The 13662-nt window shown below is 39.0% G+C and overlaps 1 long non-coding RNA gene across 1 annotated transcript in view; it reads right to left on the bottom strand.

The window, feature by feature from the left end:
- Positions 1 to 5013: 5013 nt before the first annotated feature.
- The window catches only part of LOC108543083 (uncharacterized), a 21784-nt gene continuing 13135 nt past the window's right edge, over positions 5014 to 13662 (bottom strand). The window contains exon 2 of the long non-coding RNA XR_001889455.1: positions 5014 to 5215. This is a non-coding gene — a long non-coding RNA (uncharacterized LOC108543083). The remainder of the gene's footprint in view (positions 5216 to 13662) is intronic.

Here is a 13662-nt window from a genome sequence, read left to right as displayed (position 1 = left end):
TTATGGGGGTCTGATTTCTCAGCAGGTGTATGGTTTAGCAGTGTTTAGAAGAAAGGACGGAGGGAGTGGAGGCCTGATGGGAAATGTGTGTCCCCAAAGCCTACAGCTCTAGAAGGTTTCACCCAGCTGTTAATTGCAAACCAAACAAATCCTCATCTTGTTCCAATTGAGGGGCTAAGTGTGTAAAATTTACATGTAAGGAAAGAGAAAAGGGGGCCACCCAGCAGGAGCCCTTTTCTCTGCCCTGAATCCAGATCACCCTGAGTGATTTTACACCTTTTTATTATTATAAATCAGAGCCTTAAGGACATCAGAAATGTTGGGTATAACACAAAACTGATCTCTTTCAAACTGAGAGGTTTTGACATAATTGGTTGGCAAATATGTTAGGCAAAGAAAATGATGTGTGGATTGCCGAGATCTGTGATTATTTTTTGAAAGATTTTCCTGAATTTTCAGTCTTTAAATGGGCAAGCCCTTCTTTTGGTCGACCGATCTGGTTCCTTAGCAGGGTTTTTCCCAGCAGATGAAGGTCCCCGGAATGATCCCTAGTAGGGGCAAGGGCAGGGGAAAATCACTCTTGCACCTTCCAGTCTCCCCAACCTTCTCTCAAACATTCAGGTAACGCCAGGAAAATAATGACATCAAGACCTTTCAAGAGGAAAGAATCCAACACACACTAGGCTGTCGAAGAGCAGAGAATTAAGATGAAAAAATAATCATACCAAGCCAGTCTTGGTAACTGATATAATGATTTATTTGTTCACTGGGCAAATATTTATGAGCATCTACTATGTGTTAGGCAATCGTAAACACAAAAATACATCTGTATCAGTCAGAGAAGGCTGGAATTTGTTGTGACAACCACCGAACTCCAAACTTTCAGCAGCTCAGCATGAATATTTCAAACCCAATGCTCAAGAGGCAGCCCTGCATTCCACAGCTTCACTAGCTGGAACATGTGGCCTCCAAATTATTAAAGAAGGGCACAAAAGGGTTGAAGGATGAATGGGATGCTTTATGGGCCGGGCTCAGAAGAGAGTTACATCACTTCTGACTGCAGCCCATTGGACAAAACTCTAGCACCTCCTAGCTTCTGGCAAAACTAAGAAACATAGGGAGCAATGGGTATTTGTTGAGCACAAATAGTCTTTGGCACATATAATTATAGATTCTGCCACATTTCACGTGGTAGAACCCCTATCTTCTCCAAGAATAAACCTATGAAGTGATTAACCACAAGACCCCTCCCCTTCCTAACAGTGGTGAAAAGGGGAGATGACTTTCATCAACCTACTTCCTAGTCCACCCACTCTCTTGAGTGTAGACCCAATTTGGGGCACTCTTTCTGACTCACATACACCTCCTGCCAGTCCACACCTATCAACCCATTGACTCTTGTTTTTCTATCATGATTCAGGTTCTTCACAAGTCTCACTCTGACCCGTAACAGTCTCTCTCCGGCCACCAACTGGACCTACAGATTCTTTATATAACATATGTATATTCTTCACATACCATGCATATATTCTTCACATAGCACATGTTATTCTTCACATAGCATGCCATATATTCTTCATATAGCATGTTATTTACCTCACTAGCAATGCATATTTCTTCATATAGCATGCATATATTATTCAATAAAGGGCATGCATATATTTATTTCATATAGCATGTGTAATCCTTTCAATATAGCCATGTATATTTTCTTCAATAGCATGCATATGGTTTCTTCACATTAGCATTGTGTTGTATTTCTTCAATATACTTGTATATTTCATATAAACCATGCATATATATCTTTCATATAGCATGTGTATATTCTTCATAATAGCATGTATTAATATTCTTCACAATAGATGCAATTATATTCTTCCTAATAGAATTTGTATATTCCTCATATAGCTCTGTTGTATATCCTTCATATAGCATGTGTATATTCTTCACACAGCATGACTATTTTCATATAGCCTATGGGTTAATTTCTCTTCACATAACATGCATAACATGCATATATTCTTCACATAGCATGTGTATATTCTTCACATAGCATGTGTATATTCTTCACATAGCATGCATGTATTCTTCCTATAGCATGTATATATTCTTCACATAGCATGCATATATTCTTCATATAGCATGCATTCACTGAGCCTGAAGTAGATGCTTTTTTGAGAAATGGGAGCAGATGATTTACTTTTCCATCTCATACTGCAACAAATTCTTTCCTGCCTTTGCTTGCACTATAGCCCCAGACTGGCATGGCCCCTCCTCTTCATGTATCTCAAGTCTTTCTAAGACCTCACTAAAATTCTACCACCTGCCTTAAGTTTCTGTCCTCATACACACTAACTTACATAATCATTTTTTAAAAAAATACTTCAGACTTCTTTTCATCAAAAAGATTATAAGCTCTTTAAAGAAAGGAAGAAAGCCAGGATTCATCTCATAGTTCCCCCAGCACCTTCCTATGGTGGTGGGTACAGAAGCAGCTCTCCTGAACCTCCCAAGGGCACTGAACCACTTCCTTTATGTCACTCTGGACAGCAAATTGTGCCCATAATTTTGCCCTGGAATCTGAGTGGCCCCAGAACACTCATGAAAAGGACTGGAACAACAACAACAACAACAACAAAACAACACAGGCAATAGGCTGAAGGAAGATAACATGAAAAAATGCATGTCTGGGCTTTCAAATGTCTTAGAGCTGGGTTCAAATTCTGATGTTTCCACAGTTGAGTGATCATAGGCAAATTACCTCTCTTTTCTGAGTCTACATTACTACTGAAAATATGCATTTGGAACATTTGCCTTTCAGTGGTGCTCTGAGGACTAATGGTGACATACATATGAAGTTTTCAGTACTTTTCTAAGTGAACCCTTAAAAATACTTATACTTGCCTGGCACAGTGACTCATGCCTATAATCCCAGGACTTTGGGAGGCTGAGGTGGGCAGATTACCTAAGGTCAGGAGCTTCAGACCATCCTGGCCAACATGGTGAAAGCCCATCTCTACTAAAAATATGAAAATTAGCCGGGTATGGTGGCAGGCGCCTGTAATCCCAGCTACTCGGGAGGCTGCAGCACAAGAATCACTGGAACCCACGAGGCAGAGGTTGCAGTGACCCAAGATCATGCCACTGCACTCCAGCCTGGGCAATAGAGTGAGACTCGGTCACACGCACGCACACACACACACACACACACACACACACACACACACAGTGATATGGACCTGGACGTTTTTCTCTTATTCTCTGTCTACTCTCAACCTGATGGTTCCTGCTTGCTTCTTTTTAAGTTTCTCTAACTCTACCTATGGTGAACATCAATCCTATCGAGTTTTTGAATTCCCTAGGAAAATGCCTCTAAGTTACTTATGCAATACAATGCAACCGTGCTTCAGAGAGTTTTCTGGTCAGTTTTTGGTTTAAATCTGGATCTCTGTCCAATCAACAGTGGCAATCATGTCAAGGTGACGAAGTCCAAAACTCAATGACTCATGTGTAAGGAATGGCCTGCACCTTTTTAAAAAAAAAATAAAGAGATTATGTAACTAGCAGATACTGAGTTGTTGGTCTCAACAAATATTCACCAAAAAAAACAAATGTGGTGATCTTTCACTGAGCCCACTGTCTTTGTTGGAATACCTCAGACACAAATAACTAGCAGAGCAGTACTTCCCCGGGCAGATAAATCACCTGTGGATCTTATTAAAACTACAGATTCTAATCCATCAGGTCTGGAGTGGGACCTGAATTTCTAACAAGCTCCCAGGAGATGCCATCATTGATACTGCATGGACCACTCTGAGTGGTAAGGTAGAAGAGAACCGAATCAGTGACTCTCTCTTGCATCCTTCCTGCATAAGTGGTATATTAATGTTATTGGCAAATTCTTTTTAGGAAGCTTGAGAGAATAGAGTACCAAATTAAATGTTGTTTATTGTCTAAGCAGCAAAATTGAAAGAGGGTAATGCAGGACATTGGGTTACTTGCCTTTCCCAGTACCTGTTGTGTAACTGCACTCTTCATCTCTCTACATCTATGAGTACCTGTTCTTAGTTACTTTATATGTCCATTATCTAGTGTAGTGCTTGCCACATACATAGTAGATTCTCAACAAACATGTATTGAACAGAAATAAATTTCTCTTTGGTATGCCCTAAAATACTTAGTGCACACAGCAGGCACTCAATAAAAGCTTGTTGAATGAATTAATAAAGATGGAAAGAAGTAATGACTGTGGTCCTGTGTAGAGTAAAATATTATTTATCATCAACATCATCTGAGCAAGATCATCTCTTAGGGCTGGATGGGCACTGAGGGAAATAACACTGATGTTAGACCAAGTCCTTGGAAATGAGTAGGCCTCAGCTGACAATCCAAATTGGTTTGGGTACCATCTGGTGCTATGATTGAAGCATTTTTCATGCTCACTAATAAAGAACTCAGACTGGCTTTAGGGAGGAATGGGTCAAACCAGTGACTTCTATGGGCTGAGCAGGGAAGCAGCCCAGAGTGGCTGCAGAGGGCTGCCTCTTATTTGGGCTGCCATTTCCTCCTGCCCATCGCCAGGAATGTGCCCTATAAGGAAAAAATGCAAACTCCAGGGAAGAGCTCCAGGGCCTAGGCTTTGTGAGCAGCCCACCAGGGAGTACCTGACTGCAGGCTGGAGCGTATGAAAAGCTCCTTTCTCTGCACTTGGCTCATAAAAGAAGCGCCATGGCTCGAATCCACCAACTCCCTGCAATCTCCAACAGCAGAGCCGCTCCGAGACCTGCAGACAGGCAGGGGGACAAACGACGGGGAAATGCTGCCAATACGGGGAACAAAAGCTTGCTCACATTGCTGGAGTTACACGGGATGTAGCCTAGGAGTTTTGCTTTCATGGAAAAGAAAAAAAAAAGAATATTTAGAGTCTGGGATGGAGAGGACAGAACAGAATTATTATTCTTCATGAGGAAAACCAGGGAAAACTGGAGGACATCACCAAAACAGAAGCGTTTTTATAGAGCCAACAAATTTCATTTAACAAAATGGTTGAAATTATGTGTTCTTTCTTCAATCTTCACGTCTTTAAAATTAGATCCCCAGTGAAATTCTCAGAGAAAAACCATGGGAGCTTCTTTTACTCCCTCTTGTTTCTTTTGCTTTATTTCTTCTTTTCTCTTTTCTGCTCTGTCTGGAATGGACTAAGGAATGGCAGTGCCTGTTGACAAAGAGATTGATAAGGATCAGAATTGAAAGTCATTCTCAAAATTTATCTGTAGCCCAAATTGAATTTAGAGAAGTGTCCCTAACTACTGATAACTAATAATAAATAGCAGTTTTTAACCACTTACAATGTGCCAGGAACTATTCATAGCACTTTACCCACACTAACTCAATTGTACAATCTACTCCTAGGATGATATGGTATCCTAGGTGGGTACCATAATAATCAATGACATTTTAAACATGAGGAAATTGTAAAACAAGAAGTTGAAGTAACTGTCTCTGGGTCTCTCAGAGAGTAAGCCATGAAGTCCTGATTGAAAGCCAGTAAACCTGGCTTCAGAACCTGCTTGAACACCTCACTATGCTGCCTCTGAGAAGGACCATCAGCCCTTGGCCCAGTCGCCATGGTGACTCCCTTCCACGCATCCCTCTCCAATCACTGGGTAGACAGCCTGACTTCCTCTGGCTTTGGTTTTGTCTCTGGACACCACCTCTTAATCATTCCCCTCTGTTTCATTCGTTGAAGTCAGCTCTCAGGCAAATGTCACCGAGGCTCCAGAGACACCCACCCGACAGCCCCATTCTGGTGTCCAAGTCCTTGTGCTCTGGGAGGGGAAATGGAAACATTCAAGCGCCTCTCTGTGCTCCTTCAACCACCTAATTTTGCCTCTCATTTAACCCACTCTACCCTCTTTTCTTCATGATAATTTTTAACATCTATTTTCTGCACTGTATTTAGGTACTTGTCCATATTCATTCCACTGCCTTAAATCTACCTTATTACTCTCAAACCTTGGGTCAGTGTCTCCAGCACTACAATCTCCTCAAAAGTGGAAACCGTGGACATTCTGCATCTGTATTTCCCCCACAACATAGCAGAGATGTTGAGTGAATAAATAAATGAACAAATAAAACTACTATTGTCTTTCTTTACCTCTTATTCTTCTGATCCCAGAAAGTGGAAAATAATAATAATAATCTCATAGTTTAAACTTCTGGCAGCTAAGTAATGCTGGGATGAGTGTGGTGTGTGTATTATGAGGACATCAGGAACCTGAGATTATCACCCAAGTAAATGAGGCCCAGGGTTGGCTCCAGTCCTTATTTTCTGCTGAGACATCTCCCTTCATTATCTTTTAGTCTAGGAACTCTGACCTCAATGACCCAATTGGAGTAGATTGCTGCTTAAGGTTTTCAGAAGTAAAAGTGGCATCCTTGGTGGGGAGGGAAGCAAGAGGGGAAGAGGAAGGTACTTGAAACAGAACTTTGGGACCAGTACAACTGCTTAGAGGCTCATGAAAACCAAAGAAAATGGAAAGAAAGAAGCATGTCATCTGAATTAAATTCCTGGAAGCCTCATGGGTTGTTTTTCTCTAGGTTTTCAGCACACAAGCTGGAAGTTAGAGGATGCTTCAATGTGCTCTCCAGCTCAGGCACTCTGTTCTGAGAGAATAAGAAGATAAACCTGTTCATCTCCCTCTGCCTTCCAATCAGTCCCTTACTTGATCTGCATTCAGCCTTCGTGTTGTTCAGCATCCCCCCAGCAAGTTGTGGTTAAAAGAGCATAGGTTCTGAGGTTAAACAGTCTTCCATCCAAAGCTCTTTTCCATAATTTGTTTATTATGGGATCTTGGACATATGATTTAATTTTTCTGGTCTGTCATAAGATGAAACGAGGCATCATAGACAAGCAGCTCAGCTCTGGCTCATGTAGTACTGAGTAATGTTGGCCAGATTCCCCACTTTTCTTCCAAGCCCTCCAATTTTCTTCTTTGTTCTTTCCTTCTTCAGACTTTTTGTTCGTACATCTTTACAATCTCCCCTTAACGGCTTACAACTATTTTTTCTAAATTCTTAAGTTTAATTCCAGCTCCAAGTTGAAAGAAAAAGGAAACAGAAAAGTCATAAAGGTATTCAGCTTGAAAATTATAAATGGAAAAGCACTGCAAATCAGCCATGGCCTGAAAGGAAATAAAATGTTATTGAGATTCTGTGAGTCTGGAGGCACCATCTGGGAGTAAAACTTGTGAAGAAGCAAATCAAATCAGTGTTTTCTTCATTCAGAAGATACTTTTGCCTCGGGGATCATAGCAGCCTTAAGCAATTTTGAGGGGTGGGCCCTGAAGCAGTGTGTATTAGAGAGGAGAGGGAACAAAACCTACTGTGCTGGAGCCCCTAATTAGACATGTGACTCCCACCAAATCAATTTGTCTCCCTCAGCCTTTGTTGCTTTGGCCAACCATCAAGCTTATGCAAGACTCCTACGAAAGAGCATAGCTAATTTCATAGCACTTGCTCTCCTGAATCTTATCACCATGTATATTCTGCAGGAAGGACTCCTGAGAATATACGCTATCAGGAAACTACCTTTTTACTTTTGCTGCACTCTAGTAACAGGAAAAAGAATTACAAGAAGACAAGATGTTAGGTAAGCAAGCTAATATAACATGTCCTTCAGGTTATAGTCTAAACTCAGGAACTACTCAGTGCAGTTTCCTATAACATCTCTGTTCGCAGTATGAGGAATGAGATATGCACAAATAACATATAAGGTAGATAAAGACTTATGCTTGAAGTAGGATGCATAACAAGGGAAGTTCCAAAGAAGAACAGCTCAGTCACTTCTAGGAGAGAAGTACCAGGAGGGAAAGCTTTATGGAGAAGGTAGTTTTTGAGTTAAGAGTTTAAAGCCTGAACAGGATTTGTCAGGTGAAAATGGAAGGTAGAACAATCCAGCTGTGAGTACCACAAAAGCCAAGCACAGATGGGAAAGGATAGGATGTATTTTTAAAAGAGTGAAGAATTCAACTGGGAAGGAGATAGAGAATATATAAGAAAATGATGAATGGAGGAATGGAAAAGGCCAGAGGACGTGGGCAGGGAGGGTGCTGCATTTGAGATTAATAAATTTCAACAATGGAAAGCCATAGAGCTGCTGATGTGCAGAAGACAACCTAGTGTTTGCCTTCACATGGAGACTGATCTTCAGGGAAAAATATTTCCTCTCTCATATCCTTATACAGACTTTAAGTAATCTATGCCTTCCACTAAGATCCCACATTTATCCTCCCCATTTTATCATTGGATAGGTGAATTATTGATCTTAAAGCTGGAAGGGAACCCAGAGATTATCTAGTTCATGCTCCCACATTATTGATTTTAAAAGCTGAAGCCAGGCGCAGTGGCTCACACCTATAATTGTAACACTTTGGGAGGCTAGGCTGACAGATCGTTTGAGCTCAGGAGTTCAAGAGCACCGTGGCCAACATGTCAAGACCCTGTTTCTACAAAAAACAAAAAAAAATTAGCTGGGTGTGGTGGTATGTACTTGTTGTTCCAGTTACTTGGGAGGCTGAGGCAGGGGGATCACTTGAGTGTGGGAGGTAAAGGCTGCAGTGAGCCATTCTTATGCCACTGCACTCCAGCCTCGGTGACAGAGTGAGACCCTGTCTCAAAAAAAAAAAAAAAGAAAAAAAAAAAAAAAAAAAAGAGAGAGAAGAGAAGAGAAAAAAAAAAACTGAGACATAGAGAGCTCTACAAGGACTTTCAGTCAATAGAGGCCACATCTCTTGAGTCATACTCTAGGGCTTTTTCTACCTCACCAGAATACATCTGATGATGAAATGACTTCTTCATTTTCCCTTTTTTTTCATTCCAGGGCTAGTTTTCTCATTAGCATTGTTAATGTACTTTGAAAACATGCCTGCTCTGCAATAGAGTAATGGCTTTGCTAAGCAGCAACTTCCTTTAAACCATTTTCCTTCTAAAGAACAAAAAGAATACTTTGGCTCTCCTCCAAAGATTCTTGGAATATTTAATCTAGTGTGCTATCCAGAAAATGATGTTAAGTCAGCATGATATGCATGCTAGGATAGAGAAGAGTAAAGAAGGGGTGACCACCTAATAAAACACTGATAATTGGGTGAAATCATCTTTTGTAGAAGTCTTTGAAAATAGACTAGGGAATGCCAACCTATGCTTCATTGAGGTAGGTCAGAAGTTAACTGACTCAAGGTCAAGAAAATGAAAGTAAATGACATTGGTACTTTCAAGTCCAAAAGGATTTTTGTCTGATATGAGTTTTTATATTGGAACTAATTCAAGTCTTAAAATTAAAATTTATAGAATCTCAACATGATTAAATTCATTTATAACAGTTCATCATAGCAATTAAATAACATATTGTAAGAAATATGTGTATTAATTTCCAATAGCTGTACAATGTGTTACCACCAACTTAGTGGATTAAAACAATATCCATTTGTTATCTTACAGATATGAGCATGAAGTAACAAAGTGCTCAGTGTTTCTCAAGTCTAAGATCAAGGTGTCAGTTGGGCCACATTGTCCTCTGGTGCTCAGGATCCTCCTCCAAGCTCACACTGTTTGACAGCAGAATTAAATTACTTATTGTCATAGGACTGAGGTCCCTACTTTCTTATTGGACCTTTCTTAGCTCTTTGGATCTGCCCTCAGATCCTAGTCACAAGACTTCCTCCATAGTGAGATTGCAACGTAGCTTTTGCATGTTTCCAGGCCCACAGGAAAGCTATTCATTTTCTCTTTTAAGGGCTCACCTGACTAGGTCAGACCCACCAAAGATAATCATTCATTTGATTAACTCAAAATCAACTGATCAGAGAATTTCATTACACCCATACATTCCCTTTCGCTTTGTAATGTAACATAATTATGGAAGTGATATTTAATCATATTTACAGGTCCCACTCACACTCACAGGTAGGGATTATGCAGAGCATGTATCCCAGGTAGCAGAAATCTTTGGGACCATTTTAGAATTCTGCCTACCACAATTTGTATGTATCCTAGCCTTCCTTCTAGAGTATGAGCCTCTTCCGGACATGGATCAGAATTAAATTGTTAGTTGAATTAATGGGGAAAAAAACTACTTGAAATTAGTTTCCCCAGACTTTTAAATGTCTCTAGTTTATAACTGCTTGTGTTGAGATACTTTGGCACTAATTATAATTAAGCATAGATTTCCATAAATAAATGGCAGTTTGTAACAAAGATTTGCCAATATAGCTGACACCTTTAATAAAATCAGTGTAATGACTAATTTCTTCACACAGCTAGATGATTTAGCACAAGTATTTATTGAATATCAACTTTGCATGCACTGAGCAATGGGCTAGATTACATGGGGAACCAAATAAAAGAATACCAGACATCATCTCTTTTCTCAAAGAGCTCACAACATAGTAAGGAAGAGAACTCTAATAAAGCACATAAAGTAAAATTTAACAACACAAGACACAACAGTTAATATTTATATCTAAATTGAGTGATACAGAAACACATGGCAGAAACTTCCAGAGGTAGATCAAAGTTGGCTGAAGTAAGAAAAAGTTATAAAATTATATCCATTGTTAAAAACTAAGCAGGAGAAATTAGACTTGATATGTTAGAAAAGAGAGCTGTTGAAGGTTTCAATCTGTGACATAAAAAATGAAAGCTGTACATAAGGAAAGTGAGTGTGAAGAGGATTTTGTAGGGTGGATTGGAGCAGAAGAGGTTTAGAAATTGGGGAGATCACTTAGAAAACTAATGAAGTAATCCAGATATGAAGGGATGAGGCCCTGGACCATGTGGTAGTATCAGGACCAGAGGGAAGATTCAATAAGCTATGCTTTGAAAATATAACAGCATTTGGTCTAGGATTTTACCTGATATGGGGAATAAGACAGAGTTGAAACGATAGTTTTAAATTTAGGTGGTCGTGGCAGAGATTGATGGCTATACGTCAACACCCATTTCTGTTTTTTATTTTATTTTATTTTTTTCCTGGACAAAGTGATAGACCATATTTCCCAGCTTCCCTTGAGATATGTGTGACCATGACACTGAGATCCAGCCAACATAAGACAGCAGAGATTATGCAGCACTTCAAGATCTGAACTACAGAATCTCCTGCATGCAATCCTCCATGGAGAGGGAGGGCCACCCTGCAGACTTCTCTCACCCTGTACTGTGTATTCAATCGAGTCTGAACCATTATACATTTTTGTCTATTTATTTTAGAATTAAACCACTTTACCATTGACTTGGAATGTTAGCACCACTAACAGAAGAAGAGCTGGGAAGAAGATGTTCATCTGGGGTTTTAGAGAATACTAAGAGTGGAAAGTCTTTTAGGCAGCCAGTAGTACACAGCAAAATCAAAGCCTAAGAGAAAGGACTCAACAGTAAATAGAGATTTGTTATTTGCAAATTAAAGTTTGTTGACATTACAGAATAGGAGAATTCTCAGATGAAGAAAGTGTAGGAAAATGAGTGGAGTACTGTGTCTTAAATATATATTCTCATTCTCATGTCATACATAAAAGGGTGAAAATGTAAGAATAAATATGTCAACTTAAGAGGAGGAAATATCACCATCTAAACAACACTGTTTTCAACTTCATGAACACAGTATGTCTTTCCATTTACCTAAATTTTGTTTAATTTTGCTGAACAATGTTTCATAGTTCTTGGTATACATGTTTTGTACTTCCTTGTTAAATGTATCTGTAAGTGTTTTATTATTTTTGATGCTATTACAAATTTTAAAAGTATCTCCTGGTATTAATTTTCATAGTTCTGAAAATAATTCAAAATCAAAACATTATTTGCCTGTATGAATATGTTCAGTTCTTGTGTTTATTACTGCTCTTTTATGTTTTGTCTTCTAAACCATTTGCAGTAAAACAACCAGGATCCTTCACTGCATGAAGAGAATAATTGTTAATGATTTTAAGCTAACTTCCATTATGTTTATGTTAAATGTCATATTCAAACATTGATTTATGAAGTAGTTGGGATAACTAGTCATTGTTTTTCCTTTAAAGAGTCTGTTCCGATGACATTTATTTTGTGTTGCCTATATTCAAGTCTCACATTTTGATACATCAAAGTGTTAAAATATCAAAAAAAAAAAAATATATATATATATTCACATGAAGGAGTGGAAAAAGGGAGAAGAGCTAATAAAGAATTGAGAAAGGAGGGTTTGAGATATAGGAAAGCAACAAGGATACCTTAGACGTAAAACCTTTTTGTTTTTGATGCATCTTCCACTGACCAACAACAGAGTAAGTCCAGATAAGTGCTCCATCATTAACCTAGGGACATGCAGCATGAACCAGCCACCACTGATTTATTGCCTAACTCTTTCATATTCATTTAACACCCATTAACACTCAAATGAAGTTATTTAAAACAATGAATTGGCCAGAAAACAGATATCATTAGGGAAAAAGAAAAAGCATGAGGTCGGGTTTATGTTAACATCATCACACCTGTCTTGACTAAATATTGATTTACACACATTTGAATATTTGTTTTACTTTGCCATCAGCATATCTTAACATTTAACAACAACAAAAAAAAATTATCACAGTTGTCTATGTGAATTCCAACAATGTTTTGGTTGATGCTTTTCCATGAAATTGTTCAAGGTATATGGCTTCTATTAGCATTATATGGGCACAGACTCAGAGTCAGTACCATAGACCAAAATAAGTATCTAAAACCTAATTTTGACCTTGCAGTTTGTTTTATAGCAATCATTTTATGAAAGGAGTAATATATTTTGGTTTGTTCACAGCTTAAAAGTAAAACCCTGGCTAGGCATCATGGCTTACGTCTGTAATCCCAGCATTTTGGGCGGCCAAGACAGAAGGATCACTTGAGCCCAGGAGTTCAAAATCAGCCTAGGCAACATAGCAAGATCCCTTGCTCTACAAAAATTTTAAAAAATTACCCAGGCATGGTGGCACATACACGTAGTCCTAGCTATTTAGGAAGCTGAGGTGGGAAAATTGCTTGAGCCCAGGAGTTTGAGGTTACAGTGAGTTATGGTCATAGCACTGCATTTCAGCCTGGGCAACAAAGCAAGTCCTAGTCTCTAAAAAACAAAACAAACAGAAAAAGTAAAAACCTAATAATGGGTGGAATTTAATTCTCAGTTTAGGAAACAAATATAAGTTATTTTGTTGTTGATAATAATTACATTTGGGGGTAATCATTAAAGGCAAAACGAAAAAAGTTCAAAGCAACAAAACTATATTTAAATTAAATGTCAATGCAAAACTATATTTAAATTAAATGTCGATGGCACAGAAATGTCAAAAAAAGAATAATTGTTGGGCCTGGTGGCTCATGCCTATAATCCCAGCACTTTGGGAGGCTGAGGCAGGTGGATCACCTGAGGTTAAGAGTTTGAGATCAGCCTGGACAACATGATGAAACCCTGTCTCTACCAAAAATACAAAAAAATTAGCCTGACGTGGTGGCAGGCACCTGTAATCCCAGCTACTTGGGAGGCTGAGGCAGGAGAATCACTTGAACCTGGGAGATGGACATTGCAGTGAAATGAGATTGTGCCACTGCACTCCAGCTTGGGAAACAAGAGTGAAACTCCATCTCAAAAAAAAAAAA

This window comes from Rhinopithecus bieti, unplaced genomic scaffold (assembly GCF_001698545.2).
Source record: "Rhinopithecus bieti isolate Rb0 unplaced genomic scaffold, ASM169854v2 scaffold_23925, whole genome shotgun sequence".
Classification (NCBI taxonomy): domain Eukaryota; kingdom Metazoa; phylum Chordata; class Mammalia; order Primates; family Cercopithecidae; genus Rhinopithecus; species Rhinopithecus bieti.
The sequence above is the reverse complement of the archived record's forward strand: the minus strand, read 5'-3'. Positions and strand labels throughout refer to the sequence as shown.